Source organism: Cnephaeus nilssonii, assembly GCF_951640355.1.
Source record: "Cnephaeus nilssonii genome assembly, chromosome: 2".
Lineage (NCBI taxonomy): Eukaryota > Metazoa > Chordata > Mammalia > Chiroptera > Vespertilionidae > Cnephaeus > Cnephaeus nilssonii.
In genome coordinates, this window is record NC_137073.1 from 63,605,121 (window position 1) to 63,632,520 (window position 27,400).

The following is a 27,400-nucleotide window of genomic DNA, read 5'->3' on the forward strand; positions in this document are numbered from 1 at the left end:
GGGTGGGCTGCTCACATGGCTGCTGCACCTTGGACAGGGGTAGGGCTGCTCACATGGCTGCTGCTCCTTGGATGGGGGTGGGCTGCTCACGTGGCTGCTGCTAGCGTGTTCGTGGTGCCCTGGCTTAAAGCATTGGGCTGGTCAGAGGGGAGCATGCTTCATAACTCACAGGAGCCCATGCCCAGGGTGGCTGGAGTCTCGGTGACCATGGGACCGCAGCTGAGGTAGCAGGTCACTGGCAGGAGTGGCTGTAGAGTCCCAGGTGTTGTCTGAGGGCACCCTGTGTGGAGGTGAGGCTGGGCTCCCAGTCACAGCAGCTCTCCCCTTCAAAAAGGCATGGCCTCTGTGGAAGAGCTGGCTGCTCCAGGACTGTTTGCAATGGTAGCAGAGGTTGCCAGGTTAGGCGAGCCTGGTCAGCCTTCCCCCAAAGGTCCTGCGGGATCTAACTGTGCCTCACACACCATACACACACACACACACACACACACACACACACACACACACACCATTTCCACACACTCCTCTTTTGCTCACTCACTCACTCACTCACGCTCTCTCCCTCTTCCTGCCTCTGTAGTTGGGTCTATAGTGTTATTGACCCATTCATGGATAGAGTCTCCTCTCTGGGTGTCTGGTTATGTGGCTCGCTCTCTACCACATTGGCCAAACAGGATAAAATTCACCTCGACAAGACACAACACAAAGGGAACAAAACACGAATCTACTCATGACACCAATAATACTGATATAAGTGACCACCAGACAGAGAAAAGAGAATTAGGGGAGAGAAAAGAGAGCACAAATGATATCGAAGAGAGAAAAAAATGGTATGAGAGAAAAGGAAAATAAGAAAAAGGAAGAAAAAGAAAAAAAATGTATATATGGAGAAAAACACCAGAGAACAAACAGATAAACCAAAACATACAAACACCAAATACCTAGTAAAGTGGGTGGAGGCAGAATCTTATATATAGAAAGCAAGGTTAAGGAATTGGATGAATATGGGGAGGATCTCAGTTCAGTATAGAGGAAGTAGAAAGGATGAGTGGATAAGAAGAAAGAGAAAGAGAAGAAAAAATAATAATAAATTAAAAATTTAAAAATAGGATAAAATAAAAAATTAGAATGACTGAAGAATAATGAGAAAAGAAATAGAAAATATAGAAATAAACAAAAAAGGGAAAATAAAGAAAAAAAAGAGATAACAAAATAATAATAAAATAAAATGAGAGCTGGTTTAAGATCCCACTCTTCTGTACTGTCTGCTGCTTCTCAGTTTTCTATTGCTGGGGCTGAAGGCCTCTCTTTAGGCCAGTCCCTGAGGACTCTCGGGGACTATTGATTTTTTTTTTTTTTTTATATCCTTTGTGCCACTCAGGGTGTAGTCTGGGTGTGGCTGTATTGGTTGCCTGGATACTGCAGGGAGGGACTATCTCTTCAGGAGAAAATGGCTACCTAGGTCCAGCACGTCAGGTATGACTCAGTGCCAGACTTGCAGCCACCTCTTCCCAACCCTCTCCTCTCCCCAGCCTCTCCCCAGACTCCACAAGTCCGCACCTCCACCTGCACCTCAGCCATGGGTGAGTGTCTGTATTTGAAAGGTCCTCTGAACTAGGTTCAGCGAACAAAAGCAAAGACCAAAAAAGGGGAAAGAGCTGAACCACTGTGAGCCCCTCTCCTACCAGCATGGCTCAGTCTCTCTTGGCTGTGGACCCAGTTCTAGAATCCCTTGCCACCAGCAGTCCTGCGGACCCCCTTTCCACTGTCAGACACTATGCCTGTCCCAAGGGATGTGGCCTCAGTGCCACACGGTTTCCCTCTGACCCTCTGGGCTCAGAGGTCTCACAGTTCTCTCCAGCCCAGATCCCTGATTTTACCTTTTCCAGGCATCCTCTGCCCTTCCTGGCTACAAATTGTCTCACCAGCTGTGTCTACTTTGCCAATTCGGGGCGGATGTTATTCGATTAAGTTGCTCATTCTATCTGCTCCGGGACAAGGCTCGGGACACATCCATCTATCTCGCCACCATTTGGTCTCTTATCTTTATTTTATTTTTAAATATATTTTTATTGATTTTAGAGAGAGAGGAAGGGAGAGGGAGAGAGAGAGAGAGAGAGAGAGAGAGAGAGAGAGAGAGAGAGAGAGAGAGAAACATCAATTGGCTGCTTCTAGGGATCCAGCCACAACCCGGGTATATGCCCTGACCAAGAATTGAACCAGTGACCACATAGTACATGGGACAATGCTCAACCAATTGAGCCACACCAGCTAGGGCAGTTTTTTTTAAATGTATCAAAATATACTTACATATCCTGAAAACTAAGCTAGATTGCCTTTCTTGCTAAATGTATTAATTAACACTAAAACTTATATATTAGGTATAATATTATCATTTTGTCTGCTCAGTGGACTTAAAATTCCTTTCCAAGTTACTATTACATGGAAAACTGGAATTTCTAACCAGGGCTCTATGCCTGACAAGACTGAAATGCCTTTCCCACACTGTACCATATTGTAGATGGAAGGATACCAAACAAGATTTTAAATTAAATTGGTTTGAATTGATATTAACTTTGGAAATGGTTATTGATTGTGTTTGGGAGAGTTCTTTGCTTGATCTTATTCTACAATTTTTAAATTCTGTGATTTGGACAATGATTTAGAAAGTAAGGTTGGGGGCTACAGTGAGGGAGAGATAATAAGTTGTAGATGACAGAATTAGGATTTTGAATGATACTGACAGGTTGAAATGATGTGTTAAAGTAAATGAGTTGAAATTCAACAGGGAGAAGTCTGGAGGATACATTAGTGCAGGGAGGCACAAAAGGTGAAAGGGCAGTCAGGATGGTTTTAAACAGTCCAGGGGAGAAGCAACGAGGACTTGAACTTTGTTAATGCGAACGGATGTGAGTGACACAGAGCATTTAGGATCTGCATACCTTGACAAGTGAATGGATGCAGTGATGAGGAAGAGAGATTCAAATAGGTCCTTAAAAATTTGAGCCTGGGTAACTTGGGAAAGGTGAAGATACTGGCAGAGACAGAGAGGTCAGAAGGAGGACCTGGATGGGGAGTGGAGTGACAGGAAACACGGTGATTTCAACTATGGGTATGCAAGTGACTCAAGTGGACATAAAACAATTTTCTTTTTGAAAATCGGGACACTTGATTAATCACAACTCTTTATATTAGGCATGGTATTGAACCCATTCGTGAGTTTTCAATCTACATAGTTTTCAGCAAATACTTTGTACCAGAAACAAAACAGGGGGCTTTGTATGCATCATCTTTCTTAATTGTGATAACTTTCCCTGAAATTCCATTTACTGCAGAGGGAACTGAAGCTGGCAGCTAAGAAAGATAGCTTAAGATAACCAAAGACATTTTTAAGACACCCAAAGGTATTTATGGAAATCACTAGAGCTTATATTAACTTCATTATTAAAGCTCAGATTAAATAAAATTGCTCTTTGTGTACCATTTCCATCTAACGTGAACCATTCGTTCAGCTCTGTTTTCATATCACTGAACTTGATATGTGACTTTGTTTTCCTGTTTGCCCCCATTTTGGCATTTATCCATAGGCTGAATCTCTCTCTTCCCACCTCCTTGCTCAGGAGGAGCTCCAGCGACTAAAATTCTGAGTCTGACCCACCTGGCTACCCTCAGTAGGCCTTATCCAAGCCCACCTCTGACAGATGTGTCTTCTTAAAACTCTCTCACTCTCTGGGCTTTCTGGGAGTTGTGAGTGAACTCATTCTGAAAGGTCGAGTAGAAGGAGAGAGAGATTCCAGGCAGTAGAAGCAGAATGTGCAAAGCACAGTGCAGGCACAGCAGGCAGGGGTGGCTGTCTCAGGAGACTTGTTACACACTTTTTAATATGAAGAGTCTTTATAGTGAAGGTTGAAGATGAAGACTAAGAGATAGGTGATTCTCTGTTTCACTTTCACCTCCCTAAATCAAGTGGTTTCCCCTTTGTGTTCATCTTTACATGCCAAGCTGAGCGAAAGTGGATTTTCCTATTTTCAGTATTATCCTTAAAACTTTAACTTATCTTTGACTTTCTCTTCTTGGTACATGGCTCTTTAAGAATCTCATAGATGATTTTTTACACCTTTATGAACTTCTGGATAACATATGGCAGTAACTTTTAGTTGTATCCTCCCAATATTTAGTTTGCCGTATTTCCTGAGTGATAAATGCCACAAATTTTATCAGGATACAGAATAAAGACCGCATTTCTCAACCTCTCTTTTAGGAAGGCATGGTCATGGGCCTAAATTTCATCCAATTGGATATAGCAAGTAGAGATTATGCATACATAGGAAGTGTCCATAAAAGAAGATGACATAATCTTCTGCTTTAATAAGGATGAACTGATTGGAGCTCTAGCAGCTATCTTAGAATAAGCTAAATAGGGGCACATCAGAAAAGCAGCAGCGATAATAATAGCCAGCAATATATAGGGTGTCCCCAAAAATGTATACACACACTTTGAATAATTATAAAGGCAGTGTTTATTAAAATACATTTCGTTTTCAAAATTGAGCTATCAACCATTAGTATGTATATTGTATATACTTTGTACCAGAAATTTTTCTTGACTTATTCATGTTTCATAACAATTACATGAGGTAGATATATCAGCTACCCCATCTCTAAATAGTGCTTAAGAGCATGGACCATGTGAACACATTGCCTAGGCCAATGTTTAATGCTGTATTTCTTAATCTATACCTTATTTAGCAAGTAAAGGGTTAAGGACAGTGCCTGGTCATGAAAAGCACTCCTTAAATATAAGCAACTGTTACTTTTGAGTAGTTATTATAAATTACTATCCATAGTTCCAATTAACAGTTTTCATGAAAGCAATTTAGAGTTAGTGATTGCAAGTCTATTTACAAATGTAGATATGGAAGGAGCGAGAAGCAGTGACTTGTCAAAGATTAAACAAGAAGGAAGTGGTGATGTTGGATTCTGTATCCTGCTCTTTACTTATTCTATTCTGAATAAAAAAATTGAAAGGAGTCTGGAATCTGCACTAATTTGTGATATTTTGACACTAACCCTAGAGAGCTGACCTCTGGACTTTTTTAGCAAATAATCAAATCTTACGCAGGGAACCAGTTAATTTGGGTTTTCTGTTGCTTGCAACTGAGCTTAATTCTGACCATGTAATGTCTTAATTTCTCTCCAGGTTTCTGCCACTTTCAGATCATTAAACAATTTATTCCTTATAGATCAAAGTGAAGTTCAGAGTAACAATTCTTGTTCCTTGTATCTTCTCTTGTCCCTTGTATTACCAGCAGCATTAGTGAGGAATTTTATGTTCATAAAAAGTTTCAGTTTTAGTAGAGTTGGTGTTCCCACAGGTATGTGGATCGGTGGAGGCCTCATAGCTACCATCAGCATCTTCCCCCAGTTCTAGATCATTTACCGCCTACATAAGATCATCATTCACATCCTCTGAATGCTCTGGCGTTCAACAGTACTAGAGTCTCTCTTTTTATTTTCAACTAGTCTCAATCATGCTTCTGTTTTCATGATCATAAATTTTAATAGAAATACATATCTGACCACTTCAATCCCAATACTTCTTGCTGCTAAACTCATGATTTTAAGAGCAAGAAGATTTTGAGAAACAGTAGACCTCTTTTTTTTTTAATGCAAACACTTATCTCATTAATTCTGTTGGAGTTGTCTAATAGAAATATGGTAGGATTTGAGTCTTCCTTTTTATTTTAGCTCTTAGGACCAGTCAAATCATTTGGTATAAAATGGCTTATGTAAAAACAGGGCAAAATAATGAGCAAATTATTAAAATTTAAATGAACAAAGAATTAGAAGTGTAGTTGAATCTAATCTAATATTTTCTTTTTATTTTGTCTAATACTCCTGTTAGGTACTGTTTATCTGTAGTATAAAAATTCATCAATAGCTCTTATTTTATACAATTTTAAAGATCTGACTAAATATAGAAATTCACATTAGCAAGTTAATAATATATGTTTTTACTGAATTTTGGTTTTACTAATTCTTCTCAGAAATAAGGTTTGGGAGCCCTGGCTGCATATCTCAGTTGGTTAGAGTGTTGTTCTGATATGCCAAGGTTGTGGGTTCGATTTCTGGGCAGGGCACATACAATAAGCAACAAATGAATGCATAAATGGATCTCTCTCTCTCTCTCTCTCTCTCTCTCTCTCTCTCTCTCTCTCTGTCTGTCTCTTTCTCTCTCTCTCCTACCTCTGTCTTTTGAAAATCAATCAACAAAAAAAAAATTAAGGAATAAAAGAAGATCTGGAAAATCCATAATCAGTTCTTAAACATTAGGAGAAAGAATCAAATTATGTGGTATACATTTTAGACCAGAATAACAAAATAGGATATCTTCTGAAAACAGGCCCATCTTTTGTTACTGCTTCTTAAACAGTCAAACACAAGGATGATTTCATTTAAACTCAGACATACTCCGAGGTGTAATACTAACACACTAATGTAAATACCACAAAACATCCTTTGCCTTTAAAACATAACTTTTGTCATAATGACCATATGCTGGCTGTAGGTTTCAAACATCCAGTGATCTCTGACATTTATGACAAATTATGTTCGAAAGTGCTAGCAATGCCTTGTTAAAATGAAGCCAGAGGCCCTCAAGTCCTCAACCCCTCTTGTCCTTAAAAGCATGGGTTAAATGGCAGCAAGAGGCAGCGTGGACAGAAAACGGACATGGCAATGGCTAAAAGGAAATGAAATTCTAATTCTCTACCCTTTGACTTCTGCAGCTAGCTTCACTGCAATGTGCTTTCAACCATTAAACTACCTTAATCTTCGAAAGAGCCAAACCAGTTACAATTGACTGAAAATTTGCACATCACCACACAAGATTTGATTGATTCTCATTTGAAAATTGCATAGAGGACAGTTGTTTACTGTAATATTTTAACCAACAAAATATGTTCCTCAGTCACCTCTGTTGCACAATGAAATTAATGTCATATAAAAATGCAATGTGAACAACACTTTTCAAAGTCACAAAGTTAGTCTAGCTGCAAAATACAGTAGTATCAGTTGAATTTAGACAGAGTAAGCTATATTGTAAATGATGTATTAAAGCACATAAAAGCCAATTTATGATCACTGGAAAACCAACTAATAATGAAGTTTAATATTTGTCTGTAGGGATAGGAGGTGTTCATTTAACAGGTTTGAATTTCAAACTTGGGTTAAATGATAAATAAAATCAATTCTAGAAATACCCCCTTCACATGTTTCTTCTGTGTAGGTTTTGTAAATTGTATGGTGAAGTTAGTTTTCTTATCTTGGGTCTGGGCTACATTTGGAGGACATGGGCCACAGATTAAAATACTTCATCATTCTCTCCTATTAGAGTTATATAAATTATGGGTACCTGTATAAAATATGTGCATAAATATATCCTATATGTATACATATTTTATAATTATATTTTTTTGTTTTATTTGAATATTCTAATTGACCTTTCAGAGACAAATCTGGTCTTAAGCAAAGTTTGTCTGCAATATATTTCTAGTTTCTTTCTGACTTTACATTTCAGCAGATTCTTTTATCCTTATTCAGTTCCTTTATTTATCCTTTTTGCCCCTTCAAGGAGAACCACTTCCCTTTCCCACTCTTCCTCATCAAAAGTGACAGTTCTGTTGCAGTCCTTAGAACCTATTTTCTCTCCTGGAAGTTAACAAAATAGCACCAATGATTGCCATGGCATTTGGAGATTTTTCCATAGAATGTTGGATAAGGAACCTTAGAGGTCATATAACACAGTTATTTTTTCATAAATATATTTTTTAACTTAACAGATTTCCTTTTAGTTTTCCAAAGACATCTCTGCTTGAAGTTGAAGTGAGAGTCTAAGAAAATTGATTGTTCAGATTGACTTTCTCCTCCCTGATGAAATTTCCCTCCAGCTACTATTGCTTGCAAAGGACTCTATGAATAGAGTTTGAAAAGCCTTAAGTAGCCTACCTACAAAATTACTAGTAAGTCTAAAAGAACTGAAAAGGGAGAGCAAATAATATAGGCATGCCATTTACCAAGCTTTGCTAAAAAGCTGTATTTAACACTTTCCAAGTCTGTCCTATGCTGCTTAATCGGGGAAGGGACTAGACAAAGGCAGTTTAGACTCATGCCCAGTAAAATCTGAGTGATGAGGGAGGCTAATTCCTTGTCAATCACACCTGGAAACAGGTAATTGACCAGGATGGGTGTGGGCCACTCCATCATGCAAAACCTGATGATTTAAACTTCTAAACAAAAACATGATCTCTCTCACATGCCAGCCCTCTTGAAACTCCTGCTTTAGGCACCCTCATGGTGAACGGCCATATTGGGCTCCACTTGGATTAATGGACTTGAATCTGTGCTAAACCACACCCGGCTGCAACATGGAATGGAAACTCTGGACACTGGCCCTCTGTCTGACTCTGCTGAACTACCAGCTGCCCCTCTTTCAGGATTGGCTTGGAGGAAATGGGACATTACAACCCAAGAAATGTAACCCCATGCCAATAAAATCTTCCACATTCCATCCGCCTGTGGGGGCTTGTGAAAATGTTCTTTCAGCAATGCCCCAGGAACCTCACTCCCCCAAATGACAGGAGAGCTTCATCCACTGGCATCAATTGTAGCTGCTAAAACCACCTTTTTCACTGCATGCATACTTCCTAATTGCATGCCTACATGTTTTCTCATATGCATATTTCCTGCTCTAGTCCTGCCTTGGAGGATTAGGGTATTTGCTCTCTTTCTTACCTGCTGTAACCGGCTGCTTCTTGTTTTGCAGCAAACATGTCTCTCCCACCCATACCCAGGCCGTTACAGTTTCACTCTATATCCATTGGCTCGGTATTATGGAGAAGAAATTGTGTTATTCTAGGACTCTCTGAAATGGAATGGGTTATTTTAAAATATAAATATTTAGTATTATTGGTGGGTGGGCTCAAGTAGAAGGTGAACTATTTTGTTTTCCAGATGTTTAGGATTGAATTTATTCATGAAGGCATGGATCAAACACATGTCCCCACTACTAAATGCATGCACATTTATGTATATCCAAAGGCTCTGCCTTCCTCTGTTAAAACTGATAAAAGTCTGTGCTTCTCAGGTAAAACTCTGCACTTGTCCCTAATCACATCTCTTCTGACTTCCTTAAAGACTTCACTCCAGCAATTCTTCTGTCTCCAGAATCTTCAGTGTTTCTTTTCACTACCCAAATAAAATGTATCCTTCTCCATCTTTAATACAATTCCTCCCTTGAGCTCTCTCACTGGTTATCTTGATCTACTTACCCCACCATACTTCTCTTTTCTGCCTTGCAGCAAAACTCCTAAAACAGATTCTATATGCATCTCAATTTCCTTCCTTTTCTTTCCTCTTATTTTCTCTTGAATCAATGCCAGTCAGCCTTTTGTTATCCTGAAACTCAAAATTATCTCGCCAAAGGATAAAGACTGGGGCATTTATAATCCTGAGTCCCATCTTCTCATTACTGAGAATTGCCTGTGGGGCCCTGATTCCATACACCACCACAAGGACTGAGTGAGGGTTGTTTTGTTTTTCATTTAGGAAAAAACCTTGAGGCAGTTAAGCAGAAAAACTTGGGAAGTTTTTAGCATGGACTGGAAATATGTACCACAGTTTCAGCTCAGCCTAGAAATTGGCCAAAGGGATGTGATGCACAGGACAGGAAAAGTGGCTGCTTTGACCTTTTCTCTGTTTGCTCCATGTTATTCTCTTTTCATGAATCTTCTCATTTTTCTAACCTTTAAATTGGCGTGCTCTAGGATTTAATCCTTATGCCAGTCTCTTTTCTGACTACATTACTACTTATCTGACCTTAGAGAATCCAATCAGTCTGAAGTCATGTTTATAATGTTAAATTCCAACTTTATGTTTACCATTTTCCTGAATTCTAGACCAATATCCCGGGTATCTATACAACATCTCTACTTGGATGTAAATTCAAAATCAAACATTTTACACAATTTTACCATACAACCCAGTAATTATCCTCCAAGGAATCTACCCAAGAGAAATAAAAACATGTCCATACAAAGATTTTTTTTATGTTAATAGTCAAAGCTGGCATTATTTATAATAGCCCAAAACTGGGTAGAAAAAGACAAACAACTGATAACATATCCATACTATGAAATACAACATAAATGGATATCAAAACTTAATACTAAGTGGAAGAAGCAGATTAATAAAACCTACGTATTATATGGTATGTATATGAAATGTCAGAATAGGCAAATCTACCAAGACAAAGTAGTTTAGTGATTGCTAGGGACTTGATATGAATATGAGGAGTTACAATAAGCAGACACAAAGGATATTTGAGGGGGGAAGATAAACATTTTCTAAAATTAAATTGGATTGATGGTTCTCAACTTTAAATTTACTATAACCATTGAATGATATATAGTTAATGGGTAAAATTTATTCTATGGAAGATAATACATCAACAAAGTTATTAAAATAAAACCCTAACTTTGATTTCTGCCTTACATTTTCTTCTGTCTTTCCCATTTCAGGAAATAGCAGCTCTATTTTACCAGTTTAGTCAAGAAACATTGGCATCATTTTAACTCCTTTTTCCCCCCACAAATATGTAATCTGTCACCTTTTCTACTAATAATTTCCTTCCCCACTACCACTCTAGGAAGACATCTCTTGCTTGACTACATTAATAGCCCCCTAGCCAATCTCAATGCTTTTATCCTTACTACTTTATAATTTATTTCCCACACAACAAATTACTAGACATGTGTTCAAAACCCTCCAGCACCTCTCCTTGTCACTAAGAGTAAAATCCAAATCCAAAGATGTCATCATAATGGTTTCCAGATAAAATACAGGAAATGCAGTTAAACATGAATTTCAAATGAACAGCAAATATTTTTAAAATTGTGTATGTCCTCTGCAATATTTGGGGCATACATATATTAGAAATACCCATTGTTTATCTGACATTCAATTTTCAATTGGCATTTGGTATCTTTATTTGTTAAATCTAGGACCCTATATCAAAAAGTGCTCCATGATCTAGGCTCATCTTCCTCCTTACTCCTTTTTTTTTTTCTTAAATATATTTTATTGATTTTTTACAGAGAGGAAGGGATGTGCCCCGGATGTGCTGGCAACCAATAACCAGAATTGAACCTGGGACCTTTCAGTCCGCAGACCAACACTCTATCCACTGAGCCAAACCGGTCTCGGCCCTCCTTATTCCTTTTGCTCAAACTAATGAGGCTTTTTCACCACTTTCAAATGAGCTAAGAATATTCTAACTATTTGACCATTGAGCTTGATATCCCCTCTACTTAGAAAATTTTATCCAAATATCTTCAGGGCTTGTTCTCACCTTTCATTTAGTGTTCTACCCAAATGACAACTATTCAAGAGGGCTTTCCTGATCAACCAATCTAAAACAGCTTCTGCAGTCCACCATCTCCAGTATTCTCACTTAGTTGTATTTACCTTCTTAGCACTTATCACAAATGGGCATATAGTGTGTTTGTTTTGTCTAGATCTAATGGTAAAGTAGAGGCAGGGAAGTTGCCTTTTGACATTTCTGAATGCAAAGAAACTAGAATAGTACCTGACAAATAATGTGATCAATAAACATAGTCATCCATCCATCAATTCGTTCATTCATCCAACATTTTTTTCTTTCTAGGTTCTATGTTTTATCTTTTTAAAATATACTTTTATTGATCTCAGAGATGAAGGGAGAGGGGGAGAAAGAGAGAGAATCATTGATTGGTTGCCTCCTGCATACCCCTACTGGGAATCAAGCCTGCAACTCAGGCATGTGCCCTGATCAGGAATCAAACCATGACCTCCTGGTTCACAGGTCGATGCTCAGCCACTGAGCCACACAGGCTAGGTTAGGTTCTAGGTTTTAAATCATAGGTAGTGACACTGTCAACATATCAAGTAGTGTATTTTTAGAAGCAAGTGGAAAAAGAGAAGCAAGGGTGTGGTGAAGCTAACAGAGACAAATTGGCCTACAGAAATAGATATGTGTCTGAAGACTAATAATAGCAGGATAAGTTGGATAGAAACATGTTGCTGCACTTGTGTCCCTGAGTGACAAGTCCACCCACCCAACTGGAGTTCAGAATAGAGGTTAAGTCGAGAAATAGTATTTGGGACTCATCTGCCTAGGGGGTGATAGTTAAAACTGATGTATCCTGAGTTTCTGTCAGCAGCTGTTCCTACACACCCAGGAACTCTCCATTAACATTTAAAGTGACTGTCAAGTCCATAATTTTGTACTCTCTCTACCATCAATTACCTTCTTCCTTTTAAAATGTTGAAGTCCTCCCTGTCCACTGGCACATTTACCATTGCTTATACAGTTCTCTGTATTTTCTATTTTCAAAATAATTTCACTTTTTCATCCAGCTTTGCTCCATCTTATTTCGTTTTTTCCTTTATTCACCCACTTCCGAAGCATATTATCCTACATCAACCATTACATTGAAATTGAATTTTTCAAGTTCCCAATCACCAATCTATATTTTTCCAAAGCTCATTCTCATGGACTTCACAGTTTAATATGAGACCATCGGCATTACCTTTTTCTTCATATTTTTCTTGCTTTGTTTTTTTTTTTTCCAGTGTTTCTCAACAAAGCTTTGTTTATTTTTCCTACCAAGTTTATAATCTTGGCTCTTCGAATAATTCAATTACCTTTTTCTCTACATATTTGCCCTCAAATGTGAATAATCTTCAAAATTCTGGTATTAAGTTTCTGTTGCTCCTTTTATAGTATCTTGCTGGTGGAAGCTTCAATAATCTTATGACTTTACACTCATGTATTTGCCTCTCCAACCTATATAATCTGCTTAGTTTCTTATTCTCACAGCTCTTGTAATACATCTCTATCTGCTTGTGTACTAAAAATGTATAAATTTCAATGTTAATAATTGATATGTCCTGTGTTTCCCCAAACATATTTTGATGTTATTTAACAAAATGAGTTCTGATTTAGACTTCTTTCCACAGTGTTATTAAATATCTGATAATTGAGCAAATATTGTTTTATATAAAAAGACAGAAAGTTTAATTATCTATGTAGATTAAGGGACATACATAAAAATGTACCAAGTTTTTTCTTTTTTTATTAGTTAGCTTAATCTTACAAAGTGTATGCTTAAAATACTAGTGGCTCATTAGGAAAGTAAAATTGTAAAAATTGTAGAGACATACACATTTACATTCATACAATTTTTTTGGTGCCTTTAATCATACTAAACTTTATATCATCTCTATGTATGCCAAATATTGCCATTAAGTCTTGCTCTAAGCCTGTGCCCATGCTTTCTTCTATTCTCTGCAACTCCAAAAACTATGATTGAGCAGCCAACTCTCCTGGAAGCCCTCTGAATGTGATCCCTGGCCAGCCTTCCTCATTTTTAGTGAGCCCTCTCTGTGTTTCAATGTCTAGTAACCTGCTCAGTAGGTAGCAGGATTTCCATGCAACAGAATTTTGCTATAAATGACCTTCTTCCTCTTTAAGAATAATCAGAGTTTGTACTTGCTTGAAAAACATTACATTTGAGAAAATTTAAACATACTGAAAAAGGATTTACTTATTGAACCTTATAAAGAATCATCAAAGATACAGGTAGCCTGGGCATAGACACAAATTAATATTTTAATCAGTAAATATATTTTGATTTTTAATTACTTAAAAAACAAGGTTAGATGTATCTATTGAATTTACTGTTTGACTGGAACAAGAGGAGAAGAAAAACACCTTGGGAGTTTAAAGAGGGATGATGAAAGGTACAAAGGGGGTTCTAGTAAAAAGACAAAATTAAACAGAAGATATGAAGAATTAAGATGAAAGAAAAAATGTCATTTAGGAAAGGTAAGAATAATCAGAGAAATATATAAATCACCAGACATAAAAGATCTGTCAGTCTCATTGTAGGAATGTGCTATTACCAAAGCAATGGAGTTTTTAACTATGATAAATTTTAAAAATTACCTTGAAAAGAAAGCAGCAGCATAGAAAAGAAAGCAGCAAATCTTCAAAACTATGCTAGTAATATAGAATATTAATTTAATTCATGTGAGAAAATAAAAGAATTTCAAATAATTGGAATGATGTGAAATATCAGTTATATAATCTTTAGGTACATGATTTTGATATGTACACAAAAATATCTAAACAACAAAAACAAAGTTAGAAAAAAAATCAGCAGGAATAATAGCTAGTGATTATGATAGACCTAGTAGAGCTTGAGTATTTAATATTACTTAGGCCCAGTTTGATCATTGGATGGATTTAAAAAGGAAACCATATACACTGAGTGGCCAGATTATTATGATCTCTGAATGCATAATAATCTGGCCACTCAGTGTGTATATATATATATATATATATGTATGTGTATATATATGTATATATATATATATATATATATATATATATATATATATACATACATATATATATATATATACACACACACACATATATATACACAGGTCTGGTGCATTAATTCGTGCATGGGTGGGGTTCGGCCAGCCTGGCCAGGGGGAGGGAACATGGGCGGTTGGCCGGCCTGCCTGCTGGTCGAACTCCTGGTCAAGGGGAAAATTTGCATATTAGCCTTTTATTATATAGGATATACACTGAGTGGCCAGATTATTATGCGTTCAGAGATCATAATAATCTGGCCACTCAGTGTATATGTTATAGGATTTAAAAAGGAAACTATATATAATGTCACATTTTTATGACACAATTACATGCTAGAAAATATCCTATACAATTCATGTTTACTTTGTTAATGCCTATAACATTTATAAAATGTATTTATCATTATTTTCACTTCACCAATGAGATATTAAGCAACTTCCTGATTACATAGTGGGGTATTAAAACAAAGTCTTAGTAAATCTCAAAGTTCATGCTCTTTCTACCACAGTACATTGCCTCCCTCTATATGTGAATTGAAATGAGGATATAATTTGCATGGGTTAATTGTCCTTATATCTCAAAATATAGCATGAGATTATACTTCAAAATCCACTATATGTGACTGGTTTATTAGGGCTAAAATTTTTGAATTAGGAGTTTACAGTTAAAATGTGAATATTGTTAAAATGATAACATATGGTTATCTTTGTATATTAAATTTCCCAGCTCAAAGTAATATTTCATATCACTACTAACAGTGACAAAAAGGAGGAAGGGAGTTGGCAAGGATAAATCTGGAGTATTGGCCTTAACTGCAGGCAAAGCTCAGAAAAGACTCCTTGCTGGCAGGACTATATATGTGGTTGGTAGGGGCATTGAGTTCCTTAGGTAAGGAAATAGTCACCAAGATGGGAACAAAGTGTCAGTTCAACAAAATTCTTAAATTTTTTACAGTGCATTGGATTTGGTACTTTATACTAGGGAATCAAGGCAAAATTCCAGTTGGTGTAACTACATAAGTCATTGATTCAAACATCCATATGTTTTAAACTCTTAGGAATTAGGAGTCGTATTGCATTTTGTATAAGCGAGCCTTGCATCATAGTTAAATTGTCAGCACTTTTATTTCTTAGTAGTGCTGTATCTTGCAATTGATGGCAAGATCTAATAATTTGATGAAAAATAGTAAATGAGGTTCAACATAGAATTAAAAGAAAATGTGTACGAATATATTCTTTGTGTCCCACTGATGATTAGCATCACTTATGGTGCAAATACTATTCTGAACTAAATTTCCTTACAAGACTAATATCTCATAACAGTGTCATTCACATTCCTTGTTTGTTCCATTACTCTATGAAGATGGTGGATGTTGATTAAAAAAATAATGAAAACATTTTGTATATATGAGAACTATATATAGAAGCAATGAAGTCTTTGCCTCATTTAAAACAGAATTTTTAAAATATAGGTATTAGGGCATTTTAAAACAAATTTTCTAATTTGTAAGATTTTGTTTGGTTTTTATAAACTTCTATAGTCAAAATAAATATTTTAACTGTGTAGCTGGTCTGAGATTTAAAAATTGAGTTCAATCTAAAAGAAATTCATCAGTCTAAAAAATTGAGTGCTATTTAGACTCAAAGCAAAAGCTCTGAGCTGTATGTTTCTAGCTGGATTCTCAGTTTTTGTTTTGTTTTTTAATAAGGATAGTTTCCCATGCAGTAACATATGGTTTCAATATTTGAGCGTTCTCAGCCATTTTCCCCATATGTTTGTTGTAGTCAACTAACCGCACATGACCAAATTCTGTCCTTAGATGAGCACAGAGAATGCTTACTGGGGTCGAGGAAATAAACACATTTCATGCAGTAACCTATGGCTCACAAATCAGGCTTCTGAAACTATTTGCACCATAGTAAATGGTGCAAATATATCATTATTAATATATTTTAGAAATGACTGATTGTAGAAGCTCTTTTGCTGTAGAAATGTCTGGGATTATCTGTTTCACAAAGAAGTTGTTAAAACACTTGGGTAAAGTTGTGTATGAAGATGAACATGCATTGGGTAGGGGGGTGGGGAGCATCAAATATTTATAATGTGGCATGTCAGTTATCCAAGGCATTATTCACTTATTTCACTCATTCCACAATTTAGCATGTTTCTAAGCACTATATATCATCTACTCTTATGGAGCTCCAATTTTAGAGACATAATATTGTCAATACATTGGTAAACTAATAAATAAACAAGAACATTTATATAAGTGCAATAAAGATAAAAAAAAAAAACCAGGATAATGGCTAAGCAAAGAACTTACCGTATTTTCCAGTGTATAAGACGACCTTTTAACCCAGGAAAAGCTTCTCAAAAGTCGGAAAATATGGTAACCCACCCATCATTTGGCAATAACTCACTTTAATTCTAAATTGTAAATACCGTATTTTCTGGTATATAAGACCCCCGACTTTTGAGAAGATTTTCCTGGGTTAAAAGGTCGTCTTATACACCAGAAAGTATGGTATATGTGTATATGCACAACCCGTGTACACAGACAATAGTGCAGTGAAGGCCTGATGCAAGGGTGGGGCAGGAGCATGGTGGAGGGAGTCAGTGGGGTAAAAAAGGGACATCTGTAATACTTTCACCAATAAATATAAATTTTTTAAAAATCAAAAATATCTTTATCTGTGAAAATAAATAAATAAATAAAGCAGGATAATGCAGTTTAGAATGATAGGAATATTTTTGCTAGGATAGCTAGATAAAGTCCTCTTTGAAGAAGTGATATTTGACCTGAGACAACAATGATGAGAAAGAGCCAGCAATGTGAGATTTGGAATGGAAGTAAGAATAGATTAAACAAAAGGAAGGCCCTAACGCTTGGACAACCTCTCGGTTCTGGAGGGAGGTGAGATTAACTAGTGAAGACCATGAGCAAGTAAATAAATGTCCCATTTCTAAAGATTTTCAGGAGATAAAATTTCAAATTCATTTTTAATTTTTTACCTTTTAGTATAGAAGTGGAAAGATAGTCCCATCCTTATGTTTCTTCTAAAAAAGAATTCACGGAAATATTAGTTCTACAAAGGAGCCAGCCATCATGTCCATAATCTTTTCAACATATGGTTTTTCTATCAGCACTGATAGTTCAATATTTTGCTGTCACAAAGCAGCATAGATAACTCTGATGATGATTCTATTAAGAAAGTTCCCAGAATACAGGAGTGAAACCTAGCTAATTTTGCAAACATTTTTGGGTACCACATATCTCCTGAACATAGAGTTAGCAAATTACTTAGAATCTGTATTTTCTTGTCCTAATATTGAAAAAAAAAACAACAACACAGATAAGTTGTGGATTTTTTGCTTCTTTGTTTTTTAAGAAAATCCTGTTTTTATGAGTGAAGTAAAAAACCAATGGCAACTTAGGGCATCTCATAATGCAAACATTTTCATTAAAACATTTATGAGAGTTTCTGTGCTACAGGATTCCATGCTCAGGTCCAACTGAATGCAATATGGCTCCAACATGAAGCACTGAAGTGGCATCTTTGATATTTGACTATTAGGGAAAGAGTCAAGCATATGAAAAGTGTCATCACTTAACATACTCAGTGTATTTTATAGGCTAAGCTACTTTTACAGATGAACTGAACTTAACAAATGGCATTAAGTTTTCTTTCAGTTTTTATAGAAAATCTCAAGGGTCAATAGTTTCCAGAGTTTGCATAAATACTTGAAGTAGTAACCTTCCTTGGTCCTGAAGGGTGCGGATGTATCCAGGTCATAAGACAGGAGGGTTTATGGAAAAGTCCAGGGACAGAGCACAAACTCTGTCCCAGAATTGTCCTATATAATCCTATATAATAAAAGCCTAGTATGCAAATTGTTCCCTCGACCCAGAGTTTGGCTGGGAGTTCGACCGCACGACCAGTCGCTATGACATGCACTGACCACCAGGGGGCAGATACTCTAACCGGTAGGTTAGCTTGCTGCTGGCGCTGGTGGGCTGGACTGGAAAGTGAGGTGTGAAGTGAGAGCCTTCAGGAAGCTCCCAGGGTTTGGCCTGAGCCCAGGGCAGAAGTGGGCGAGGGCGAGAGCCAGGAGGGACAGTGTGGTGCTGGAGGCTGCTATGCATGATCCCAGAGCCATGGACTGCACAGCCCTCCACAGCCTGTGCTGTTCTCACTGCACAATTTATAATCTTCAGAGCTGCTTCTTTTTATTTGTTAAGTTTCACTAACTACTCCAGGAGAGTGAGTAGCACCATTACAGGGGAATGGGCCAGGTGTGCCTGCCCAAGGCCAAGGGGTGGCCTCGGGTTCCCGGGGATACAGCAGAGAGGGGGGCAGGGCTGAGTCAGAGAAACCGAGTCCAAAACTTGAAAGGAAGCAGGAGGCAGTGAGGGGCAGAGGGTGACAGCTGCGCAGGGGCCTAGAAAAGCTGCTGGTGGGGGTAGCTGAGGAGCCTGGTGCATCTCCCACCGGACAGGCTCCACGTCCCTCCCTCCTCCTCCCTGTGACCCATCACCCCAGCTCTCCTCTGAGGCCCTGCCTGGGCTTTCCCTGCACAGCTCCACCCCACCCCATACAGCCCTGCACAGCCTTTGGGGTGCTCTGTCCCCGGAGGAGAAAGGGGGAGGCTGCAGACAGAAGGTCCAGGAGGAGGGGGCAGAGCAGGGCCCACCAAGTTAAATGAGGGGAGGGAGGGCGAGACCCCACAGGACTGGGGACAGAGATGGGTGGGGAAGGAGTTGTTGCCCTTGGTTGAAGTAGGAATCCTGACCCCATTTTACAGATCCCAGTGGAGTGTGTGTGTGTGGGGGGGAGGGGGCGGGGGGGAGTGAAGACAAAAGAGGGTGTGAGGATGGAGAGCAGCAACGTTTGATTCATGGCCTATTTATTTTTATTTTTGTTAATATATTTTCATTGATTTCAGAGAGGAAGGCAGAGGGAGAGATAGATAGAAACATCAATGATGAGAGAGAATCGATCTGTTGCCTCCTGCACGCCCCCTCCTGGAAATTGAGCTCGAAACCCTGGAATATGCCCTTGACCAGAATTGAACCCAGGACCCTTCAGTCTGCAGACTGTGGCTCTATCCACTGAGCCAAACCATCTAGGGTGACCCATGGCCTATTTAAAACCACTGCAGTAAGCTGATCAGCGTCTTATCACAATGGTGTTACCTGATAATGAGGATGTCTCTCCTTATGTTGGGGTAATTGGAACTGCAGTGAAATAAAGACACACCCATGGAGCCTGCAAAGGGTTTCCATGCACACGATACAATTTACTTCGTGTGGCAGCTGAAGAGGGTTAGCAGAGCATTGGAAGGACATGAGGTCTCCAAGACCAGGGGTTGGAGGGAAAGTGCATGCCGAGCATTCCAAGCTGTGAGTTGCAATCTATACAAATAAAAGCCTAATATGCTAAGTGTCCAACCGAGCGGTTGCCCAGCCAGTCTCTATGACGTGCACTGACCACCAGGGGGTATATGCTCTAACCGGTAGGTTAGCTTGCTACTGGGGTCCGGCCGATAGGGACTGGGTGAAACGGGGCCAGACACACACTGGAGCCCTCATGCAATCCCTCCCACAATCCCTCCTCGGCCACCAGCCCTGATCGACCCTGATCGGGACAGGGCGAGGAGACGGCCCTGATCGGCCCCCATTGCTGGCCAGGTGGAGGGACCCCACCTGTGCACAAATTTGTGCACCGGGCCTCTAATATAAAATAAAAAGTCAACGTAGTACACAACATGTGGCAACTCCTACACACTAGTAATGATTGCAAAGGCTTAGTGTGTGCTCATGTAATAGACATAAGATAGTTAATCCTATAGGTAGGGAAAGAAGCCTTGGTAACTTTCTTTTATGTACTATGGTGCTTTATATACGATTATTAATTGAATATTGTGGTTGACTAGAAAAGAAATTGAACTATAAGGGAGGGGAAAAACAAAACATTAGAAAATATGACAAGGTTTCCTTTTTTATCTCTCTTTTTGTAAAAATATATTTCTTTATTGATTTCAGAGAGGAAGGGAGAGGGAGAGAGAGATAGAAACATTAATGATAAGAGAGAATCATTGATTGGCTGCCTCCTGCATGCCCCCCACTGGGGATCAAGCCCACAACCTGGGCATGTGCCCTTGGCTGGAATCGAACCTGGGGCCCTTCAGTCCGCAGGCCAATGCTCTATCCACTGAGTCAAACCGGCTAGGGCCTTTTTTTGTCTTTTTAGCAGCTAATAAATAAAAATTTTCACCATTCTTGGTATGCCAGGCTTTATAATAATGCCTTCATATATGTTAAAGATAGAACCACATTAAAAAATCTGTGTTTAAGAAGCAAACAAGGGAAAACAACCAAGTAAATTTCCCAGAGAAGGAATGAACAAAGTAGTTTGAGAGAAGTGTAGTATTCAAACAAATCAACAGGGTGAGGAGGAGGCAGGGTTGAGAATACTTTCAAGAACAATGAAGTTCTTTCTAGTGTTAGCTTACGCTGAGGTCAAATAGCAGAAGGATTGAAACCTAACCATGTGCAACACTGGTGGCAACAAGTTTGGTAGAGTGATAAAAATGGCAAGAGAGAGGAGGAAGAGGCTCAGAAGAGGTATCTGTCAGATGTCAGCGAGTTGAAGGAGTTGATTCCCAGTGGTTTCTATTTTCTCTGGTGTGTGGGAGAAAAGCTTATTTCCTGGGAGTGAGGAATTGGTGTTAGTGTAAATGTTTCAGATAGATGGAACTGAGTTTGAAATAGTCATTGTGAAGAATGGGAGAGAGAGATGACCAGAATCCATGGACCGAATTGGGGTTGCAGACCATGACTGTAGATGATCACAAATGTTTTAGTGAGGATCCAGGAACTGCTGTGAATGTTCCTGTCAAAATTATAGTTAAGACTATATCTTAACCCTCTAACCTCAGCAGGTAATATAATGCCTGAACTTTATATGACAATCCAAAGTTATTTACTGTCTGAGAAAATGCTGACCTATGTCAGACGATGCCAATAGCAGTTATTGACACTTATTCCAGAGATAAATAAACTTCCTTTGTTTCTGACCATGCCAACGATGTCCCAAACTTTCACACTGTAGTTCTCTCTTCTACTCTCTCTTTGTGGCCCATATTTTCCCAGGAAAGTGATGGTGACCATAGTGACACAGATGGTGACAAGTGACCATAGAATGGTATTCATCGATCAAATTTAACAAAATCTTTTCTGTGGTGATTCTTAGTATCATAACTATATTAGGAAAACACCCCAAAAGAGAACAGCTTACTTATATAATTTAACTTTTTTTATCTTCTTTTCCAAATTCCATTTTCCACCATATTTCTTAATGGCTAGCAATTATAAATTCTGTTTCAATGCTTAAAATCAGTATCTTTAGTTCTATATAAAAAGATTAGAAGTCTATATCTCATGCTATCCAAATAGAAGAGCACTCTATTTCCTTTGTACTATAAAGCTCCAGATAGAGCCAACACACGGCTAAAACTTGAATTGCAACTTTAAGCTGGTTCATTGAGAGGCAACCAATAATCAGGGAAATTGTCTCTCATTGTCTCCGTTTTCTTAACGCCTCTTAGTGGCTTTTCTCCCGTGTGTGTGTGTGTGTGTGTGTGTGTGTGTGTGTGTGTGTGTGTGTGTCTAGAAGTAAGCATTGATGATTATAAAAAAGAAGAAAGAAAGAGTCTGGGCTTGTATTCTAGATAGACTAATATGAAGGAATCCACTTGAACGGATGATGGCTAATCTCAGCCATGTCATAGGACGTCTGGGACAAGGCATATTTCACATCAATTCAAAATAATGTCTGTGCTTTTTCAGTCATTTTAGGTATATTAAAGAGGGGACAGGCTGGGACTTAGGAAGATCATACAGCTGATAGCTTTCAAAATGAGACTATATGGGGTGTATAAGAACATCAGGCCTTCATTCTAAATTGTGCAGACACCAGTCTTCACTTAAAAGGTACACCAGAAAAAAAAAAATTGCCCGATCAGAGCCATGTTTTAAGATCTTTAATGCTTGTCTGTGATTAGGGGTAAAAATGGCTTTAATTTTTTTAGAGATTCTGCCTTTTTTGTGAAGATCAGCCTCTTCCTAAGCTACATCAACTTCAAAAATTCTGCTGGCAGTGTCTGCATAAGAGGCTGCTAGGCTTCAGTCTGTCACGGGCCCTGGGATTCTACAGGCTCGAGAATCCTATGGTGTGTGTCTATTCATTTCAAATAGTTTTCAAAAATAGAAAAATGTGAGAGGATGAATGCTTAATATTAAATGAAAGGGATCTTGTACTACAAAGCACACATTCTGTCTGTTGTATAGAATCATAATTTTGAGGCTGAAATTTATATTCGTAATGCCATTTCAGAGTGGAACATAGCTTTTAAAACAGTAAAACAATAAAGGTGGCCATGCATAGCTTACAGATATCACGGTGATTATAATGCCTACATGGAAGGTGTCAGAGTTCTCCATGCACAGGTTACTTTTAAAACCAGTCAAGATACCAGGATAGGTATTAAAACACTTGAACCATACTCTGAGAAAATAAGGAGCGACCAAGAGAGATACCTGAGTTTTGCATCAACACTTCTAATGTTCAGATGTGAATTCTCATTTTGTTTCTGACTGTGTTCTCCAGGTAGTCTGTAATGTTAATTTTTATTTTGCAACTTCAGGATATCATTGAGAATATGTAAATCCTCATTTGTAGTATTTTCAATTTGCATTTATTCTTATATATCTTTAAGGCCTGAATAAGGATAAAAGGTAAAAAAGCCAAAAGTCAAACAAAATTTTTTTATGTGCCACTATAATGAACACGCAGTATGTACTTGGTAGCACCCTGGACCCATTCAATAGAATGTGATGCTTATAACTAGAGTCACCGTGTGTTTTCCTTTCCAACTAGAGACAGGAGATCATTAGTGGATTTCTAGTTTCAAAAGTGGCATCTTTAGTTAGAAAATGCTAGTGAAAAGTGCAGTCACCAATTTCCCAGGACAATGTCTGCCTTACTGGTGAAAGGTGGTTCTGGAAATCAATTGCATCAACTTCTACCTTCCTTACCTGGGCAGTATTTTGAAGTGCATTAATTTCCAATTTAGGTTATTAAAGTATGTGTCAAAGCTGAATATCTACCATGCACTTTATCTTATATTTTAGCATTTTTTATCCAATCACACAAAGAAACAGATGCAGAATACTCTTATTTTAGACTCCATTATACTGTGTTGAGAAATGAAAGTGACACTGTGCCTTATTATCATTAATAAAACAATTCCTTCTGTGGGAAACGTCTATCATTTTTCTTAAAGGCTCCAGATTTTTCTTTCCAATATGTATTGTCTTTCAGAAAACACCAAATAAATAAGAAAAGAAAGAGAAGCCATTTACACTATCACTTTTACCTTTCCCTCCTTCCTGTCCTCTGCACCCCCCAACAAAAATAACAGAAAATTATTTGAACTTGGCCGAGTTTGCTGTGATTAACGGCCTTTCTGGTGTGTGTGCCACACTTCATTTCACGATTAGGATTTCTGACTCAAGAAATTGTCAGCAAAAGACGATATATCAAAGTTTAAATATCAGTAATAAAAGAGTACAGGAGAAATTCTGTAACTACTTAGAACTGAAAGCATTTTGTTGAGAAAGGCTTGTTGTCTTTGGCAGCCTTCCACGACCTCCTACTGTTGACAAAACTAGCAGCCCGTCCTGTTTGAAGTGTAACTGCAGCAGAAGCCGCTGCTGCCGAGCACTTACAGGATTTATCTCTAAATTAATATTTTCATCGAACACACGGTGCACCTTCCATAATCTTTAAATGATAGGAAAGCGCTAGAAGGGAGTTCTGCGAGTCACTGGCTCAAGTTGCACTAGAGATTTATGAGTCTCTCCCGTCGAGGTCTGGGACTGACCCACAGCCCACCAGGGCCGCTGCTTCCCTTTCTGACTCCTCAGGGCAGCTGCCTCCAGATCGGCCTGGCGAGCCACCCATGTGCGGGCCCTGCCCTTCTGGTAAATATGCACGTCCCCAGTCCCGCTTCTTCCCGTTCAGCTGTGCTGCAGGGAAATAGAAAGCCAGGTTGCCTTTTCGGACTTGAAGTCCTTTTGCAAGCGCCTTGCCACCAAAGTGTGGGTGCCCCGAAGTCCACCTTAACCTGTGGCTCTCAGGAAGGTGATGCTCTCCAGTGTAGTTTACTCACACAAAAAAAATTAGCCAAGAAAATGTCCCCTTGTAACATGGGTTTGAAGGTCCTGGGCTGTGGTGCCTTCTGTTTTTCCCTGCCTGCACCATAGCTAATTAACAAAATTGCATAAAGATTGATATTGGAGGTAAATATTAAAGGCACAAAAGGGAAGGGGAAGCAAATTATTTAAAATGTCAGAAAAGAGAAGGCATTCATCTTCCCTGCCGCAATTTGTTTTTCATTAATAAAATATACATTGTTTTCCGCTCAGAAAAGTTATTAGTGGCAACACAGCCTGCATGAAGCTTTGTCCCTCCCTAAATGAAGTCTTTGTTTAGACAGTGGTGATGGGGGTTTTGTGCCATTGTCTAATCTGTCAGATTAGATGAGTAAGTGTATTTAGGGGTGCAAAGATGTGCAGCCACACCTGCTGTGCAAAGCTGTGAATTCACAACTCTTCTGACTATTAAAATGTGTTATGCTGGGAGCTCTTTTGTTGTAATGGAACTGTTGGTGGTTGTGTGTTTGAAGTGGTGCAAGTGTCAGGCCTTATTACAATCATAATAATCACTCTAAAAATAACCTCATATTTTGAATATTTAAGGTTAATATGCAGCAAGTTAAAGGCTAAGCACCTAATGGATTTGGAGATGTTAAATTGATTTTGCACTCAAATTTTTCTAAGCAAGAACAAAAGTCTGTTGATGCAATAACATTTACAGGCCAGAAAAAAAAAAAAAAAACTAAACTCATTAGAGAAAGAGTTTTGAAATAACGCAGGAAGCAAACAAAGGATATACAACAAAATAGGAAGCCAACATTGTGACAAAATTATTGTCAGGAGAATGATATTAAAGGTGATCCTTAAAAGAGGGCTAATTATCATTTCTTTTCATATGAACATACCATGATATTTTACTCCCTCAGCTCAATATTGGATTATGCGTAAGCAGAGATAATGCTTTCTATTTATCCCTGATTATATAGGCTGTTTTTTGTTTTTGTTTTTGTTTCTAATATTTTACTTTGCTGAGACGAATGTAGCTGCATTTAATAATCTTTAAAATCACAAAACAAGATAATATTAACTACCTCATTTATTTACTCACAAAGCAGTTTCTTAAACTTACTATTTTTTTTAACCTAAATTGTATTTTTTTATATTGGGTTGTTTTTTTTAGTATTGGTTTCCTTTAAAGAATTTTTGAATGTCTCATAAGTCTAGAGGAATTTCTCCTGTGTAGGTTAGCAGGGTGTTTGCTGAAGAATGAGAAAATATTTTTTTTTCAATATTCTAAAGAGGAAAAAAAATGTTAAACCAAAAGAAGCTCTGTTGTCACTTTTATTACACTAAGCAGCTTGTGGCAGGTTTAATAGACCCTAATCTAGAGAGGCCTTTTTAGGGACCTTAGACCTGTATGGCCTCATTAATTCAATTGGTACGTGACAGTTCAGAGGTGCCCTAAGCCAGCCGTTACCTGCATAAACAGCCTCTGGTGCCAGCGTGGCACGTACACTGTCCTCAGATCAAGATTCCTCATCCTCCATCGCTGCGATAGGGAAAACCTCTAAAACCTAAGAATGATTTTCCTTTATAAGCACTAATGAAATCTGATCACGAGGTGTAGTTCATTCCCTTCCAAAATAGATTTTTAAATATCTTTATTACCAACCTAGAAGAAAATCGCACAAACTTAGTACAGCAAAGATATTGCTTTAAAATAATTGGAAGATATTGGCCTCCTTCAACTCTCTAAAATTTGAGATTTTTTACGGAAACTCCGACATATAATTAAGTTGTTCTCATTTGACAATCATCACGATGCGAAGACCTGGATTTCATATTGTGTAACATCTGGATTGTCCTGCAGATGTGGCAGGTGACAGCTTCACACATTCCTTGAAAAGAGGCATCCACACACTGACAGTTACTCATCATTCAGAAAAAAAAAAAATGAAATGGAAGAAAGATTTTTCTCCTGACTCTTAATTGAGGCTAATCTATGTAAAATACATTATCTAATAGCAACCAGCACAAGAACAGTTTTCTGGCACAACGCAAATTGCATCTGGTTTGAATTATAGCAAGAAATATTTTACCTTGTGATAAAAAAGGGAGAAAGTTTTTACTGAAGGCCAAACTTTATAAAATACAGAAAATCAAGAGTAATTGAAGATTTAATGTAATATAATTAACCTTGTAATAATCTTAAATTACTTCTCTCTTTATCCTTCTATAAATGCCCAATAAAGACAGTAAATGTGAAAATGCTAAAATAATATGTAAACCTAATATTTTAATCAAATCAGTGCCAAAGTAACTTCTAGCCATTAGTTGTTGAAATAATTCTTCTTGATAACAAGATTGTTCATCTTAAAGCTTTATAAGGTAATAAACAATATATAAACATGTGAAAATGAACATGTAAATTATTTTTTCTTTTTAAGATTTGCTTAAATTTTCTACAAACCTTTATTAGTTACCTTTGCCCTCAGTCTCCCTAAATAATGTTGATGTTTTAATCTCTTACATTTCCCTCAGAGCCCTGTGCCCTTGTTTTCCATGCCAGTTTAATCTGGATAGCAAAATACTGACGCTGCTTAAAACTTGCCTGCACGGATGACATTTAAAGAAAGGCAGATACACAAGGATTGGTTTCCATTTCCTGAAATTAATGAAAGTCGCTGTATGCAGTGTATCTT